At 40.6% G+C, this 19852-nt stretch overlaps 1 protein-coding gene and 1 pseudogene across 2 annotated transcripts in view; one reads left to right on the top strand and one right to left on the bottom strand.

Annotated features, from left to right (window-relative positions):
* BMP4 (bone morphogenetic protein 4) overlaps positions 1-19852 on the bottom strand; it is a 272912-nt gene that overhangs the window by 223756 nt on the left and 29304 nt on the right. The gene's annotated exons all lie outside the window — the stretch shown is intronic.
* LOC142665343 (5S ribosomal RNA) lies at positions 4741-4859 on the top strand (annotated as a pseudogene).

The following is a 19852-nucleotide window of genomic DNA, read 5'->3' as shown; positions in this document are numbered from 1 at the left end:
ATACTACAATTACCACATCCTCTTTCAGCCTTTTGCCTTTTGAAGTTCATACAGTAATCTCTGTAAACCCTAAATTCTACAACTTCAGGGGTGTTACTTTGTGGGTGGGGGATAGTTCGCTGTGTGGGCATGTGCCCTTAGTGCCAAACAACAACTTTGGCTTTGTCATTGTATTTAGATACAGTGCAGCCAACTGAATCTCTGACCCAGTTGAGGAAAAGCCTAAGTACAACTCCAAATCAGTGTCTTGAGGCCAGCAAAATTGACATTAGCAATATACTGCTGCATATCTGGGTTCCAATAGTCACATGATAAAACAGTGTTGTCTGTAGCATTGCTGCCTTGCAGAAATGAAGAGAGTCCCATCATTGTAAAAAAAAATTTTTAAGTACCTCACAAGAAAACTGGTCATTAGCAAGATATTAAGATATTGAAAAATGTAAACAAAGGCAAACTGATGGAGGCCAGGAAAGCTACCCAGGTAGAGTATATACAGTATTTCCAGCTACTTAAATTCTTGAGGAACAGTCAGATCCAGGAAAAAAAAAAATTAAGCTTTCTGGTTAAGGAACGTGTACCAAGTGAATGGCATGGCCTGGTGGTTAGAAGTGGAGTTTCAAGAGGCTCTGTCACCAGATTTTGCAACCCCTATGTATCATCCACTTCTCTTCAGAACGCCCAGCTTCTGGCAGTGCAGATCTGTGACGTCACTCACAGGTCCTGCATCGTGTCGGCCACATCGGCACCAGAGGCTACAGTTGATTCTGCAGCAGCATCAGCATTTGCAGGTAAGTAGCTACATCGATTTACCTGCAAACGCCGATGCTGCTGCAGAATCATCTGTAGCCTCTGGTGCCGATGTGTCCTCGCTCGTCTGATACGATGCAGGACCTGGGGAAGTGACGTCACAGCGTGATCTCTCGAGAACACGGCTGTGTCTGCACTGCCAGAAGCTGGGCGTTCTGAAGAGAAGTGGATGATACTTCTCATCAGAACGCCCAGCTAGTAAAAGTAGTAAAAACGCCCCGATGTACGCACATAATACATGCCCAGTTGTACTTTTACTTTTAAACACGCCCAGTTGTACTTTTGCAAGCCTCATTTGCATAAATACAAAAATGGTCATAACTTGGCCAAAAATGCTCGTTTTTTAAAAATAAAAACGTTACTGTAATCTACATTGCAGCGCCTATCTGCTGCAATAGCAGATAGGGGTTGCAAAATCTGGTGACAGAGCCTCTTTAACTAAACCAAAAAGTATGTAAAATATTCACATACTTCTCAGTAGGCCTCCTGTACTAAAACAACATAGGTGAAAACCTTGAGCCATTCAGACATCTGATTTATATCTCCTGTAGAAACAGAGCGTAATTGCTGATTACCTGCTGTAACTCAGTTTAATTTTACAGTGCGAATAAATAAACCCTAAAATTTGGGCCCTTTTTTCCAATGCTCTGCAAAGATTAATTTCTCAAATGTGACATGCAACAGTGAAATCCGTCACCGACCTAATGCAGGAATAGATCTCCAAACTTGAAGCGTAAGTACAATATTAATGAACCTACAGCCTTCAATCAGTACCACTGCAACTTGTAGAAGTCCTTTAAACCCTTACATGACCCTAGACTTTAATGGATGCTTTGCAGTACCCCCCTCCCAGCATCAGAAGGCTCATTGCCTATTTCCCTAAATGGGCCACTAGCCAAAGCCCTCAAATCATTTGCTGACAATGCAATCTATTTTAAAAGCACAATGCTAAACATTCTCCACCATTACAAGCACTTTTTACAGCCCAATTTCCTCTGAAAGTTTTAAGGGGGAAAAAACCCCAGTAAACGTAGAGAGTATTGCTGGGTTTCATTTAGTAACACAGTTGTAAATAAAAATTATGGACTTCTAAATAATAATCATGCCGTAATAAGATCTTCTTTACCTGAGGTGCTTGTGAATAAGTTTTTCTTCTTGGCAGGACCTCAAATTATTAAGATAAAGCTAAAATCTGGTGCATAAACTTATTTAGCTAGTTCCCAAGCGAGTAACTAAGTTTGGTTGCAATTGTTTTACAGCACCCAAGTAAATCCATAGTACATTATTATTTTTAATTTAGTTTTATTGGATTTTAAGAATTTAGAATGACATCATTACAATCTAAAACAGCATGGGAAATAATTTTTAGGGTGGGAGTTGTATTGTTTCAAAGGTCATAAGGCTGCAGTTATTTAAGAAAATATAAATAATAATCATGGATTTAAAGGATGGCTTACGGCACTGCAATATTATAATACGCTAATTTAGTGAACAGATGGACGAAGATAAAATTCTAAAACTATAAGTACAAGAACTCACATTTATTTTTCAGTCTACACCTGATTTTGGCTTAAAGAGACTCTGTCACCACATTATAAGTGCCCTGTCTCCTATATAAGGAGGTCGGTGCTGTAATGTAGGTGACAGCAGTGCTTTTTATTTAAAAAAAACGATCAATTTTCACAAAGTTAGGAGCGATTTAAGTTTATGCTAATGAGCTTTCTTAATGCCCAAGTGGGTGTACTTTTACTTTCGACCAAGTGGGCGTTGTACAGAGGAGTGCATGACGCTGACCAATCGGCATCATGCACTCCTCTCCATTCATTTACACTGCACTAGCGATATAGATATATCACTATGTGCAGCCTCATACACAAACCCTAACATTACTACAGTGTCCGGATAATGAATACACATGAAATCCAGCCTGGACGTCATGTGTACTCAGAATCCTGACACTTCGTATCCGTTGCTGGAATCTCACAGAAAAGAGTCAGAAGTGTCAGGATTCTGAGTACACATGACGTCCAGGCTGGATTTGATGTGTATTCATTATCAGGACACTAGTAATGTTAGGGCTTGTGTATGAGGCTGCACATAGCGATATATCTATATCTCTAGTGCAGTGTAAATGAATGGAGAGGAGTGCATGATGCCGATTGGTCAGCGTCATGCACTCCTCTGTACAACGCCCACTTGGTCGAAAGTAAAAGTACGCCCACTTGGGCATTAAGAAAGCTCATTAGCATAAATTTAAATCGCTCCTAACTTTGTGAAAAAAGATAGTTTTTTTTAAATAAAAAGCATTACTGTCACCTAAATTACAGCGCCGATCTCCTTATGTAGGAAATAGGGCACTTATAATGTGTGGTGACAGAGTCTCTTTAAATTGCACAAGTTAAAAAGCTACATCTAAAATTGCACCAAATTTGCTTAATTAATCATCTTCTCATATTTGTCTCAAAAAGTAAAGAGGTGAGAAAAGTTGGCGTGGTCAATCTGTTAATGTACTTTTAGGCTCATTATTAAAAGGTTAAAGAAAATGACAAATGGTTGGTGCAGGCTGCTCATAGCAGATGGATAAAGAAATGCACCAGATGTACTAAGAGGTGCGTGCCTTAAAATAAACGAATTGCAATTCTCGGCAATTATCCTCTCTAATGTAATTTATGCAAATTCACAATTATTAATAAACGTGGGCCAATGTGTTTTAAAGAGGACCTGTCTACTCTCCCGACACGTCTGTTTTAGTAAATACCTGTATTCCCCATGAAAAAAAAAACAAACTATTCTGGAACATCTTTTTTTTTAGAACTCAGCATTGGGCCGTCCTGTTTTTCCTCTTGGAAATGTATAAATAAATTGACGATTGACGTTAACATTTCCCTGGTCAGTGGGGCAGTGTCATACTGTGTAGGGACACCCCCTTTTGACAAGATGAATGGTTACCACCAGAGGCGTAACTTGAAGCTCCTGGGCCCCAATGCAAAATATATAACAGAGCCCCCACCTACCATATATCACTTGTAATACTACCATCTTCTTTTGCAGCTAAGGGTCTTTTGGGTCCCCTCATGCTCCAGGGCCCGGCTTTGACTGCTACCTCTACACCCCCTATAGCTACGCCCTTTGTTACCCCCAGTTTTCAATTTATTTATACTTTTTCAGATAAAAAAACAGCTGTACTGTGTCTGCTAAAAAAGAAGTACAGAAGTAAAGACAGTGTGGGGTTTCATTACATTGAGGAATTGCCTCCATGAAGTAAATAAAGCAGAATACACAATAAATGGAAAATAATTAAAATGAAGAAATTGAATTAAACAAAAAAACAAAAACAAAAAAAACACTAGTAAGGCTTCGTTCACATCTGCGTCAGGATTCATGGGTTCTGTCAGACCTTTCCGTCAGGGAAACCAATGAACGGAAACCATAGCTTCCATTTGCATTACCCTTGATTTCAATGGTAATGCTTTTGTTGCAAATGGTTTCCGTTTGTCTCCGTTCCGTAAGGTTTCCGTTTTGTTTTTTTAGTGGAATCAGTAGTGTAGTCGACTCTAAGCTCTACTCTAGAAGGAAGAAAATAGGTGAATACCCTGTAAGTCAAAGTCCGAACCTTTAGGGTAAGTCCACACGTAGCGTAAATAATGTGGATTTTCTGCAATGGATTTCATTGTGGAAAATCCGCAACATAATACATTAACAGCAGAGTGGATTAGATTTAAACAAATCTCATCCACACTCTGGGTGAAAAATCTGCCGAAAAATTTTCAGAAATTGACCTGCGGTGCGTTTTTTTTAATCCACAGTATGTCAATTTATTTTGCTGAATTGCTGTTTTTCCCCATTGAATTCAATGGGGAGATAAAACCTGCAACAAATAGCAGACGTTGCAGCAGAAAAGCTGCAATTTCCACCTTAAAAAAAATAAATTGCGTCAATGGCCATACTAAGTTGAATGTGCCTGCTCTCGTCAGATCGCAGAAGTTACACAGCTTAAGGCCTCGCTAGTACCAGAGTGGGAGACTGTCTGGGAATCCGTGGTGCGGTTGACTTTAAAAAAGAAATAAAAAAAAGCTATACATATCCTTATCTCTGTGCTTCTGCTTCCAGGCCGGCCTCCAGGGATGACTATTCATCCCACGTGACTGCTGCCGCCAATCACAGGTTTCAGCGGTCACATGGGATGAAACGTCATCCCAGGAGGCCGGCCTACAGGACGTCAGAGGGACGCGTCGCCAAGGCTGAGGGTAAGTAGGCTTTTTTTTTTTTACCTTGTTTTCCGCAGAGAACATTCCGGAAGAACATCTGCACCACAATTTGGTGCAGTTTTTCGGCCGGAATTCCCTGCGAGCTCCAGGGCAAATTTACATGTGTACCTTTACGCAGCGTATACGCCCTGTGTGAACATACCCTTAGAGAGGCTCGCAACATGTCTCAACCAAACCAGAGACACCCGTCTGTAGACAGCACTGTTTCGGATTTGTTGCTCCTCATCAGTACAGAGTAGGTTTCTGGTTGGCTGAATGAGAGGCCTTCGGTGCAATACTTGGAAGGTACGGATTCTCCTTGCGAAGATCCGGATTGCAGAGAATTGCCCTTAAGACTTCTTTCAGTTGGATCTCCAAAAAGAGAATCAGTATCTTTACCGAACATGAAAAGTTGTGTAATCTCCAGTACAGGCATTACATATACTGGTAGAATGTAGAAAATGGAGTTTGCAACAAATGAATAGTTGACACATATTTTCCGGTCTCTAGCTAGCTGATTGCTCGCTCACAGACTTCAACAAACAACTTGCACACGAGATGAAGACCGTATGTAAGCAGAACTCGGGTCTTTGATAAATTGATCCCTTTGTGCTTCCGCTAATTGCGCCACATTTCTGCATGCAAGAATGTTTCTGTTTCTATGAGTAAATATGTAACGTTCAATCACTTGTGTGTGTTTTTATGTAAACTTATATGAGAAAAGTGTTAAACTCAAACATATGACTTCCCATGTAATATACCCACAGTCCGTATGAATGGCTCCATGTAAATAGCTGTCAATAAACACATCTGTTGGAAATGTATTCATTGAATGCCAAGGTCAAAGGTCCAAACTGTTTATTGCCTCATAAACTCAAAAGTAAGTCAATTTATTGTTGAAAGTTGCAGTGGAAGACCGGCATATGAAACATGTATTACCCCCTACACTTGAAGCTAGGATCTGTTCTGCATGTTGTGTGTATTTCTTGTACTTATAATGTACATTAGAAAGGTCTGTTTTAGGCCATCTTTCAAGTCCTTTTAACCAATGCATTCCCATATAATATTTATCATCCAAAATGGAGGCTCTTACAGAAAAGGATATTTCTATATATTTGTAGATATACAATGGCAGTAAATAAGCGCCACTGAAGAACGTACAATCACTATAAAAAATAATTTAAAACCTAAAACAGCATGACTTATGTAAAAGATATAACATGCCATGTAACATGATTGCAGTAATTTTCCGGTCTGCATCTGCCAATACAATTAAATCCATTCCTGTCTCAGTGACCACAGAGTCTAGTATCCCAAGAGACCCACAATTCCTATAGAGGCCGGGGGGGAGAACAGGTCAGGTAGTCTCCAACCATTAAGTCTGCAGAAGTTATGGTAGATGGCTGCCAGTCCTGCACTAAGGGTCCTCTTATACGGCCCAACGTGGGCCGTGTAAACGAGCGCCGATCAATGAGACAGCTCGTTTGCTCCTTTCACAAGAAACTATGTATGGGGACGAGCGCTCGTTACTACGATCGCTCGTCCCCATACATTTCCATCATGTCGGCAGCGCATCTCCCTGTTTACACAAGGAGATGTGCTGCCGACAATGATAATATTTTATGCATAAATGATACATATCAGCTGATGAACGATTGTTTGCTCACTCATTGGCTAATCGGGAACAAGCGTTCTTTGCCTTAAGTTGGGAGGACATGTGCTTGAACTAAGGAATTTGGAAAGGGTGGTAATGTGCATAGAGCTAAGGGTTATGTTACACTGGTAAAAGGGAGTTTTGTGTGGAAATTAGGCTTTAATGTTCCTCATTATTCTGGTACGACCACAAAGCAATATTGAAATGACCTCACAAGGTATTCTTCCAGATGGAGAAATTAGTAGAAGTCATAAAGGGGATTGACTGTAGATATAATTGAGGAATTGATGCAGTTCTATGCAATGTTATACTAGGCCACTGCAATGTTAGTAGCGTTGAGTTGAGATCAATACGTCTCTTGGATAATTAGGTTATACAGCAAGAATGACTTAGAAAAAAATAAAAAAGAGGAAATTGCTCCATTATGTTCAACCTCTTCTAACTTCTGCTGAATTGTTGATCCAGAGGAAGAAACATAAAACTTCTAATGAGGCTGCTACCAAATTAAAGGGTAGTCCTTTCCTAAACTAAAAGGTCGTACAACAGCCTATTAACAGTCTAAAGGCTATAAAACAGGAAGCAATTTACAATGAGCATTCAAAAGAGACACAACCTCTTTAAGGATTTTTTTCTCTCCTTTCCTTAGTATTGGTGCAGGATAAGCACACATTTCTACCTTAATGGACAAGTATTCCTTCCAAAACCTGTTGTGGTAACTTTAGGATTTTCAATCTATCAGGGCAATTATGCCATTCATTGTAACATTAATTCCCTTCCCATTACAAAATGGTGGTATATGTCACAGGTGTTTTCGCTGAATATAAAATAAGACGTAGTTCACGTCTTGTTTTTACATTGAGTTCGGTTTATAACACTTGGAAGGCTAAGGCGTAAGAGTGTAAACATAGGTACCTGAAATATGCCGGGAGAGCCTTTTGTCATATATTCTATGGTCTTGTTCACATGGCGTGTTTTCGACGCGTTTTTTTCTTATTCAAAATTTTATTGGTTTCAATATAAACAAGTACAAAAACAGTTGGAAAAAAGGTGTCCCCATAATAAAAAGAAGATGACAAATAAGGGCACAGCCCAAACCGGAGGGTGAACATCCCAACCCATGAGAAGCACAAAATATGAAAGCAGTCTGAGTAATCATAATGGAAAGGGGCATTACTTAAAAAAAGGAACTAGAAATACAATAATTCAGCTTCCTATACATACTAAAATGCAGTGGCAATAATAGGTGAGCGCAATCACAGGAAGCAAATGACCACTCAAAATAGACACAAGAAGGGAAGGAAAAGATAGAACGGGAAACAAACAAGGGCAAAGGAGAGACAAGGAGAGTTCATGGTGAAACTGGACTCCAGTTCCGGATTATCATGGGTAAATAAGATGCAGCTATGTACCTGGAAGAGACGTGGGTGGAGCAAGCAAACCCCCACGCACCCGCATGTAGTCCTCTCGCAGATGAAGTCTCATGTGAAAGGATGGGTATTGTGTCTCAAGTCACTGCAGTACGGTATGTGGAAGAAGAGAGGAACGTAAGCCATTGAGACCAAGTGTCCTGGTATCGTGTAGAAGAAGTCGGGGAATGAGCCAGGTGGTGTTCCATTCGCTGTATTAATGCTTTTGACGCGTTTTAACGTGCTGAAAATTGCGCCAAAAACTCACATCAATGGGAAAGCGTATTGTAGTGCATACGATGCATTGGTTTTTTTTACGTGTCAAAAACGCGCACAAAATGCATCAAAAAAGGTGACAAAAACGCCTGAATTTTAAAAAACTAGTGTTTTTGACACGTTTACACGTCTGTTTTTTTCAGCCGCCGTGTGAACAAGGCCTGTAAGTATGCCTTGGTATACTGTTATTTTCACTATATTGAAAAGCGTAGTCTACTATAATTTTCAATACAAAGGGATCCCGCAAAAAAACAGACCGAGCAAAATTGCGGCACGTACAACTGTATGGCAATCAGTTGCATAAGTCAGGAGATTTTTCTGGGTGTATACAGCAAACGTAAAGCAAAAAATAAGGTGCGAAGAGAGCTTAGCGATGCAGGTTCACAGGCACATTACAGTGGATACTATGGGAGCACTGTCTGTAGTGTGCATGTACCCAATGTTAAAGTGTACACCCCTTTATAGATTTTACACTCTTTTAGTTTATAAATGAGAGGTAAATGTAAACATTTTGAGAGTCACACAAACTGACAAGTTCCACTGATGCCCTATTAGTAACAAAGGCTAGAAATCGGACAGGTGATTCATCCTAAGTAAAGAGATATAATGCTTGAAATACACATAGCTCTGAGGGTAAAGTGATTTTATTGTGATTGATTGTGCACAGATACCAAATGAAATGCTGCTCTAAGCCAGTAAATACCTGCTGGATGTTCTAATGAGTCCAGGGAATTAAGTGCACCAGCCATTAATATTAGTCTTTTTGTGTCTGTGTGCCAAGGGCATTTTAGGTTATTCAAATTGTAGTTTGCTATCATGGTTACACAGAGAAATGCAAGAATTCTTATGAGCTAAAAGTATTAGCAGATAGCCATTCAGTATTCCCCATGATGAACATTAAAAACACTGCGCACACACAGATTTCCTTATAGGATTTTTTTGCCTCGCTATTAAGTTTTATGGCATGCCAATTATAAATGTCATGAAATCGTGATTGGTGAGCGTATGAATTGTTTCTATGGCCTCGTCCACATCTGTGTTGGAGGCTCCATTAGGGGCCTCCATCACAGATCTGACCGAGATTACCGGAAACAATAGCGCAGCATACTGCGCTATTATTTTCGGTAAAACCCTCGGAAATCCCAAATAAAGACATTAAAATTAATAGGTTCCGCCAGCCGCCGGTGGTGTCACGGAACCGTCGCTTCCGGTTTTCCCTTGCTCTGCTCTTCTGAGGGAGCAGAACAACGGAAACCCACGACGCAGGTGTGAACATAGCTTAGGCTGTGGTGACAATAGTATATTTTGGACTGAGTCTGACTGATGAAACAAATTCAGAACTATTATCTCAGGTGGCCATTTAAACACACACACATTTTGCGAAAATGGGAACCATTTAACCCTTTCAGGACCAAGGGTCATCGATGCCTCAATGACCAGCCCCATTTTTTTCAAAAAATGTGTCATTTTATGTGGTAATAACTCTGGAATGCTTTTGCCTATCCAAGCGATTCAGAGATTGTTTTCTCGTGACATTATTGTACTTTATGTTAGTGGAAACATTTGGTCAATAAATTCATAGCATATTTGTGAAAAACAACAAAATTTTAAGAAAATGTGCAAAAATTTGAATTTTTCTAATTTTAAATGTAATCTACTTGTAAAACAGATAGGAATACTACACAAAATTGTTGCTAATTAACATCCCCCATATGTCTACTTTATATTTGCATTTTTTTTTAACTTTATTTTATTTTTCTAGGACGTTACAAGGCTTAGAACTTTAGCAGCAATTTCTCACATTTTGAAGAAAATTTCAAAAGGCTATTTTGTCAAGGACCAGTTCAGTTCTGAAGTGGCTTTGAGGGTCTTATGTACTAGATAGACCCGCAAAGTAGAGGTGAAATTCACAAATTAAATTTTTTTTGCCGAAATTCATTTGTAATACATTTTTTTCTGGAACACAGAAGGTTTTAACAGAGAAATGCAACTCAATATTTATTTCCCAGATTCTGCAGTTTTTAGAAATATCCCACATGTGGCTCTGTTGTGATAATGGACTGAAGCACCGGCCTCAGAAGCAAAGGAGCACCTAGAGGATTTTGGGGGTCTCCTTTTTGTAGAATATATTTTAGGCACCATGTCCGGTTTGAAGAGGTCTCGTGGTGCCAAAACAGTGGAATCTCCACAAAAGTGGTTTTGGAAACTACACACCTCAAGGAATTTATCTAGGGGCATAGTTAGCATCTTGACCCGACATGGTCTTTTGCTATATTTATTGGAATATGTCTGTGAAAATGAAAATCTACTTTTTTTCTGAAAAAATATAAAACAAATGTAATTTTTACAAGGAATAAAGAATAAAAAGCACCCCAAAACTAGTAAAGCTATTTCTCACGATTACGGCAATACCCCATATGTGGTAATAAACCGCTGTTTGAACCCACGGCAGAGCTCAGAAGGGAAGGAGCGCCATTTGGCTTTTGGAGCGCAGATTTTGCTTGGTAATAGTTTGGGGTTTTGCTGGTATTTCAGTTTATAATGTGGTGGCATATGTAACCTGGGCAGAGTACATCAGGGCATAATAAGAGGGTATAATAAGGGGGTAAATAAATAATTCATAGATGTGTGGCCGGTGTCGCACTGATAAATGGTGCCCAATCTTATCCGCTTTTGGACACTGCACAATTTCTGTCGCTATATTCTGAGCACCAGAACTTTTTTTAATTTTTTTCTCCACCGGAGACGTGCGAGGGCTTATTTGTACAATCTGTAGTTTTTATTGGTACCATTTTAGGGTACATGTGATTTTTTGATCACTTTTTATTTGATTTTTTTTTTGGCAAGCAATGTGACAAAAAAAAAACCACACACTTTGACAATGTTTTTTGTCCTTTTTTTTTTTTTAGAGTAATCACTGTGAGCTATATATGACATTTTACTTTAGTCTGCAGGTCTGTATAATTACGACGATATCATATGTATATATATTTTTTTTAATAAAGTAAGGGTTTGTTTTTTGTGGGACGGGTTGTAGTTTTTATTGGTATTATTTTGGGGTACATGCAAATTTTTGATCACTTTTTATTCTATATTTTGGGAGGGGTGACCGCCCAAAAAATTGTGACGCTAGTATTGTTTTTTAATTATTTTTTGCGTGGTTCATCGTGTGGGAAAAATAATATTATAGTTTTATAGTTGGGGTCATTACGAACGCGGTGATACCAAATATGTGTACTTTAACGGTTTATTTTTTTCCTATAATAAAGACTTATTATAGGAAAAAAAGCATTTTTTGTTTTTACACTTTTATAAAACATTTTTATTACATATTTTTTTTTTACTTGAAGACCTGCAGCACTGATTGCTGCTATAATACATTACACTACCTAGGTAGTGTAACGTATTATAAACGATCAGTGTGACGTTGACAGTCACACTGACAGGAAGCCTATGAGGACCAGCTGGTCCTCATAGGCTTCCGTGAATGACAGACAGGTGGCCGTTGTATGGCCTCCGGTTTTGTCATGCAACCGACGACAGCACCCGCAATCGGTCCTCGGGAAAGTTTGTTGTAGCAACAAACTTTCCCTGCGATCACATGATCGGGACCTGAACCAATCAGGTCCCGATCATGTCTCTGGGACCAGAGGCAGGGGTTAGCAGCGCAATCCGTGAGTCAGCACTACTCTGAGATGCCCGGATTGCGTTTTTAACACCCACTGTGAATTCACGTCGGCGCTGCACCGAGCCCTGCAAGCGCCAACGTGAATTTACTGTGGGCGGTCAGGAAGCAGTTAATAACAGTGATCATATTCTCTGCAGCCGAACCAATCGGTTCGGTTGCCTGGGACACGGACACAGCCGGCGTCCAAGCTTTTCACAGCGCTATGCCGGCTGGAACAGAGATCTGTATATACACGTCCTGGCAGCACGGGGTATGTGCGAAAAGGATGTCTATGTACAGATTGTCGGCATGAAAGGGTTAATAGGACAATTTTTTTCTCATCAATTGCCGTATGCACAATGATGTACGTCACACTTGAATAAGATTTACACAGCCGCAGCCCCGCTCTAACAACATTTATGTATTACTATACTAAGCTGTGCAGCCGCATAGCTTAGCATCGAAATACATGAAATAACGGTATTGAACCGTTTCAGGGTGCACGGGATCGAAACAGTATCGAAGTTTCAATGCATCATGCATCCCTAGTCTCAAGTAGAAAACAGATGCAACAGTCTGCCCAGACTTGTCAGTCCTCACCAGTCTACAGAAAATCCAGAAAAAAAACAATGGACGTCAGCATCACTTTTAAAGGGGTTTGTTCAGGGAAATAAAATTGGATGGCGTTTCCTCAGGATAGGCCATCAATATCCGAGCGGTGGGGGTCCCACTTTTGGCACCACCGTTGAATAGCTGTTTGAAGGGGCCAAAGCGCACCATCGAGCACTGCCTCCACTACATTACTTACACAGCTCAGCACAACGCCGTCATATTTGTAGCGGCAGTACACAGTATTAGTGAATAGTGAACTGTAGTAAGCTGCAACACTGTGCACTGCTGTCACATGCTGCAAATCTAAAGCGGATTTCTCCCATTCTACGTTGAAAAGAGTGAAGTCTGTGCTGAAAATTTTCTGCAGCATGTGGATGAGATTTGTTCAAATCTCATCCACATGGCTGGTACTGTAATCCGCTGCAGATTTTCCCATGCAAATCCGCATGGTAAATTAGCAGCATTTCTGTCTCATGTGCAGGGGGGCCCTAAGGGTGAAATCTGCAGCAAATCTGCATGCAACACATGCAGATTTTTTTTCCACCTTGTCTGGACTAAGGAGCAAGCTGAGGTATGTTCTCTTACTACATGGTATGAAACGTATTAGCTGGCTTACAACATTGTGAAAAATGTAAAAATTATACACAGAAAACTGTAAACTGACCTCTAGCCAAAGAACGCATTAATTATATAGCAAAAAAAGAAGATAATGTTTCACTCAGCTGGATACTTTGTAGTTAGCACAAATGTAATATAAAGCGATCCAGCGTTTGTCAAGTGTCTGTCTGGTTTTTCAGTTTTCATTAACGTTCTAATTAAAGCCACATTTTCAGCTATATTACCTATAACAAGAAAGGAATGAACTTGTCAAGGTCAGGTCTTTCGTGCAGTTAATAGTGTAGATCAGTAGCCCACAAGGTTTAGGAGTTGGTTAAGAAAAAGGAATAGGCTGGAATGCCATAGTACAACTCATTTTCAGATACTTTATGAGGTTACTAGAACTGGGGCGAGAAGAGCTACTGAATCAATATGTAATTCTGTACAGGGCATGATTTCCATGTGTGTCTGTCATCCAATATGAAGAACAAAATGCGGCTAAGTCGGTTTTTAATTTGTTTTTAAAAAAGGCATCTTACCAGCTAAAAATGTTTAAGGGGTTGTTCGGACATTTCTATTGATGGCCTATCAATATCAGATCGGTGGGGGTCCGACTCCTGACGTGGCCTTTTCCCAGTTTACAGGCAAAGCACCGTACACATCCAGAGCAGCTGTGCCTGGGATTTCAGTTCCGGTCCCATCCCAGGCACAGCCTCTACCGATGTGTACGGCGCTGAAGAGGCCGTGGCAATGAACGCCGAGGAGCCAGGAATCGGACCCTCCCCCCATCTGATATTGATGATCTATCCTGACCTTAGGCTATCAATAAAAAATTTCTGGACAACCCCCTTTAATGCATGATGCAGAGCAAAAAATAAACTTCTGTAAATGAGGTTTGTTCAGGAGGAAAGCAATTATTTTGGCTCTCTTGTGACACAAGGTTGATACAACAGCTTGGGCAGTTATAAAATTATGTCAGAAGATGCCCAGGCTATTCCAGCTAGATGGCAGTAGCAAGTGGCAGTGCTCATGTATATATTGCTATTTGAATAATTGAGCTATAATGATTCTGAGTAAACCTTAACTCTGAAAAAAAAAAAGGGAGCACAGATTTAGTCATTTCTATATAAATAAATAAAATATTAAAATTAACTGATTATTCTTCATATAGCACTAATATATTAAGCAGCACTTTACAATTTAGAGGGTACATATACAGACAAAAACATAAATGACATAGTGGCATACGTAATTAACAATTCAAAACGTGAGGGCCCTGCTCGCAGGAGCTTACAATCTATGGAGGTAATAGGGGGTGAGAAAAAATTAAAAAAGTGCTTGTTTTGTACAATGGTCCAGCCATGTTTTTTAAAAATCGTATAACACACATAAAAATGCATGAGCCGGCCACAAGCCAGTATCTGTATATGACAGACATGATTTGCATTAGGGTGCAATGGGTGTGGGGGTTACTGTAGCATGAAGAGATCAGGTATTGAGAAATAATGTAGTATGGGGAGGTAAAGCAAAGCAGTCAGATTAGGGAATCTGATAGGATTTTTTGAAAATATGTGTTTTCCGGGCACGCTTAAAACTTTGGCGGTTGGGAATTAATCCGATTGTCCAGGGTAGTGCATTCTAGAGAACTGGTGCAGCAGGAGAAAAGTCCCGGAGACGGGAATGGGATTTTCGAATTATGGAGGATGTTAATCTTGGAACGTTGGCAGAAAGTGGCGCAATGGTAGGGTGGTAGACAGAGATGAGGGAGGAGATGAAAGTAGGTGCAGACTGTGGAGAGCTTTGTAGGTGAGAAAAAGTAGTTAAAATTGTATTCTAAAGTGAAAGGGCAACCAGTGCAGTGACTTGCACAGGGTGGAGGCATTGGTGTAGCGGTTGGTCAAAATGATGAGCCTGGCTGCTGCATTCAGGAGGATTAGTGAGAGGAGAGCTTAGTGCAGGGAAGACCGATCAGTAAATACAGTATTCAAGAATAGGTTCACTTATAAAACACTATTGTTGATGTTAAAAGTACTGGATCAAAAGCGAATAACATGAATGTGAACAAAGCCTTTGCCATAACATGCAAGACTAGGGCTACATCGAAACTTTCCTGGAGCGATTTAACGCTAAAAATCACTACTGCATTACAGTAGCAGCAAAGTAGATGAGATTTAACAAATCTCATCGACACGCTGCAGAAGAAATCTGCAAAAAACACGCATGGAAATTGACCTGCGGAATTTGCAGTATTTACGCTACGTTTGCAGGGGCCATAGAGCTGACCATAGACATAAAATAAATATTGCCCAAATCGCACATATGTTTCATTCAATTATCAGCCGTTAATAGGACACACAATTTTGGAAAAATGACAATCTGTCAAAATTATGATCTGTCGTTTCAGGTTTTTTTCTTTTGGTCTGGTAGTCGGTTAAAACCTGTAGTTTATGTTTGTTGGCATTGGAAACGGACTAAAACCTTGTCACCAGCCAGTTCCAACAGTCTAGCCGAGTTTCTAAAATACAGTAGTTACTTTATTAATTGCTGCATAGTTTCTGGTTTAAAGACTACACTTTCTGGAAGGAAAACCACCAGAGCAAGTTGTGTGTAGACATTGAGCCGGCAAGGAATGGTGGGAGATTTCCGCTCTGGAATATAATTTAGGCTGTACCTCAGACGGATACTATTTTTATGCACACCAATTCTATATGTAAAACATAAATTGATGCCCAAAGGTGGACATGCTACTTTCAGCAAGCACTTGATATCTTGAAGATCTAAAACAGAACAGTATGTTGCACCATGATTCTGGCACTTCTACCTTTCTGAACTGGTAATGATTTAATCAAGTAATTTGTAATGTTGCAACAGGTATTACAATTGGGACTTCAAAGCGGATATTACCCAGTGCTGCCCTGAGCCTGTGTGTTGACATGAACTCTGGGCTATGTAATAATTTAAAACAGCAGCACAAGGGCCACAAGCAGACCCAAATGCCAACAATCACATCATCACACAAAAGTCTCATGTTACATATCTAATCCAACAAAGCAGGTTGTAAAATCATAAGTGGCGCTTACTGCTGAAATTCCCATTGTATCTGCTGGTTCCTGGTCTCCATTGGGACAACGCTGCTCACAGCTATCCTCTGATCATAGCCCTCCCACTGCGTCACACAGAATACAGACCACAAAAAGCAACCGTGCTATAAAAATAAGCAGTATTTACTCATTGCACATAGAGCAGCAGCTAAGGCTCTGTACACACTGGCAACATGGCTTCTGTTTTAAAAGTATTCATGACAGATATGATTCATTACGAACCCCCTTCCGTTGACCAATAGTGAGCCCATCACATTTCTTTCTTTATACTATATAGGAAACGGAAACTTGACAGAAAAGAACTAACGTAGGTGTGAACAGAGCCTAAATGATACCATGTCTAGTTATATGGTAGCCCAGGAAGCCAGCATCCTCAACATGAAAGGGATAAAAAAAGGCATGCCCATAATGTAATATGGAGAAGTACAGGAAACCTGGTCTTTTGCCGAGTTTTTTGACGCGGAAACCGCGTCGCAAAACTCGGCAGAAACGGCCCGAGAGCGCCTCCCATTGATTTCAATGGGAGGCGTCGGCGTCTTTTTCCCGCGAGCAGTAAAACTGCCTCGCGGGAAAAAGAAGCGACATGCTCTATCTTCGGGCGCTTCCGCCTCCGACCTCCCATTGACTTCAATGGGAGGCAGGAGAAAGCGTGTTTTATGCCCGCGGCGCTCAATGGCCGCGGGCGAAAAACGGCGCGATAATTGCTATTCACACGGAGTATTTTGGGGGAGGAATATCTGCCTCCAAATTCCGTTTGGAGCTTTGAGGCAGATATTCCTCCCCCAAAATACTCCGTGTGAACATAGCCTTAGGGCTTGTCCACACGTAATGGAATTGCTGCATATTTTCAATCTGGAATTGCAGACGGAAAATACGCAGCAGAATACAGTAGCAGCAAAGTGGGTGAGATTTAACAAATCTCATCCACAGGCTGCGTAAAAAATTTACAACCAGAAATTTACCTGCGGGGCATATTTTTCGTACCGCAGCATGTCAATTCCTGCTGCAGAAAGTGGACTGAATTGCTGCGTTTTTCCAGGAGATGTCACCATCTCCCAGCATTGCGAAAAACACAGCAAAATACGCACCATTTTCTGCAGTAAAAAAACGCAGGAAATGGTGTGGTATTTATGTGAATAGTAGCAGAGTTGCAGTACTGCAGCACGACCGCTATACAGTGTATGGAGCCATCTGCTTCCGGCGCCGGCCAATGCATAGCATCCGGTGCCCAGAGGCAGCCGAAACAGCTGATCGGTGTGGGGTCCTGTGGATATGTCATCACTATGAAAAACTGCCCCATGCCCAGACAACCCCTTTAAGGGAGAATCAGCCACCGGGGATTAAAGGAAAAAACTTTCCTTTTGCTAAAGTGCAACAGAATGAAAACTACCACACAGTCAGCATTTACTGTTTATAAGAAAAAGTGGATATTTGTAGACTATTGCAAAATTAATCGACTATATGAATCTATTTAAGAATGCATTTAAAAACAGATGAAATATAACGAAAACGTGGACAGTAAGCATGGATATGTGATTGGCATATATGTCAGCCCCGAAGTGCGACAAACACAACCCTAATATGGAAAATAATAGATCATACTACCCTGTAACAAGGAAGTCAATATGTAGGGCAAAAATGGTCTTGTGAATGAGGCCTAACAGCTACAATAAAACAAAACAATTCCAACTTAATTTGGTCATAAATCACATAGTTGTCCTCTTCCCATCCTGTACTATCATGTCAGCTCATGATTCTGTGCATAATAGTCTGAATTTTATTTGGCAGGTATGTGTCTTTTTTTTTTCTAAGAATGACTAAGCCAGTCAGAGTGTCACCATTAATTGTCACTATCTCTATCTCTTTACTGCCCCGGATTGCACCACCTTGGAGCCACTGGTAACTAACACTGGCCTGTGATGGGGAAGCACACTTTGCATTTGTAAGCAGATTTGATTCGCAAAGATGTTTATCAAGAGACGTCTAGGGCCAGTAAACTTCCGCTTAGTCACAATGACCAAATGCTTGTAGGGTTAGTCACCAAAAAGGAATGGTCATTCCACACCCTGGGGAATTTTCAGAGTGAGAACCAGAAAAAAACTCTAGACTTTCAATTTAACTGTATTCACACAGCAACAAAAAAAAATATTGAAAAAAATTATATGTATTTATCTCACACTCCAATAATGTTTTGCCCTTTATAAAGTTAGTCATATTAGATATAGTTTAATATAATCTTATGTGTATGGGGGCAGTCCGAGTATATTCCCTAGATCAGGCATGTTGGTTTTTATCATGCCCGACCCTTAGTTCCACCAGGAGATAAGTGTTTGCCAAAGGTATCATACATATATAATAAACATGAACACTCTGCCAATTGAGAAGCCAGGGAAGATTGTTGTCAGACATATTTTACGTGTTTGGCCATACAGATTAAGTAACGGTCTCCCGATTCCCCCATAAACATGCAGGCTCGGCTGACACAGGACATAGACCCCGAATCAAACAAGAAAGATCTTAAAAAGTGCAGCTTGTGCTAAAAGATCACCGCCCATCCTTTTAGTTGATTTCACTGTCTAGCCTTAGGGATCATTCAGACAAGTGTGATTCTCGTCCGTGTGTTGTGCGTTGAAACAACGCACAGCACACGGACCCATTGATTTCAATGGGGTTATTCACAAACGCATGAGTTTTCACGCAGGGAGTGTCCGTTGCGTGAAACTCACTACATGTCCTATATTGGTGCGTTTTCACTCACCTACTTGCCCATTGAAGTCAATGGGTGCGTGAAAACCACGCATAGTACACGGACGCGCATCAATTACATTGAAAAAAAAAAACTGCTTGCAAGTGGGTGAAAAACACATGCCACTTGCAAAGCACACTGATGCAAAAACGCAACGCATATGGTCAGATTTACGCATGTTTTTACGCGCGTAAATCTGTCATGCCCTTGTGAATGTAGTCTTAGGGTCCCTCTTACACTGCCCGACGTGGGCCATATAAACGAGCGACGATCAATGAGACAACCCGTTGATAGGCGCTTATTTGTCCTTTCACAGGGAGCTATGTATGGGGAATATGGCTCGTCCCCATACATTTCAAGTATGTCGGGAGAACATTTCCCTGTTTACACAGGGAGATGTGCTGCCGACAACGATAATATTTTTTTGCTCGTTCATCAGCTGATCGTTGCTCTGTTTACAAAGGGCAATGATCAGGAACGAGCGTTCTGTGAACACTCGTTTGCCCGATAATTGGCCAGTGTAAAAGAGCCTTTAGTTACCGGAGGTCATACCTGTGGTATCACTTAAAGAGGCTCTGTCACCAGATTTTGCAACCCCTATCTGCTATTGCAGCAGATAGGCGCTGCAATGTAGATTACAGTAACGTTTTTATTTTTAAAAAACGAGCATTTTTGGCCAAGTTATGGCCATTTTTGTATTTATGCAAATGAGGCTCGCAAAAGTACAACTGGGCGTGTT

Source organism: Rhinoderma darwinii, chromosome 12 (genome assembly GCF_050947455.1).
Source record: "Rhinoderma darwinii isolate aRhiDar2 chromosome 12, aRhiDar2.hap1, whole genome shotgun sequence".
NCBI lineage: Eukaryota > Metazoa > Chordata > Amphibia > Anura > Rhinodermatidae > Rhinoderma > Rhinoderma darwinii.
This window is presented reverse-complemented; position numbering and strand designations above follow the sequence as displayed.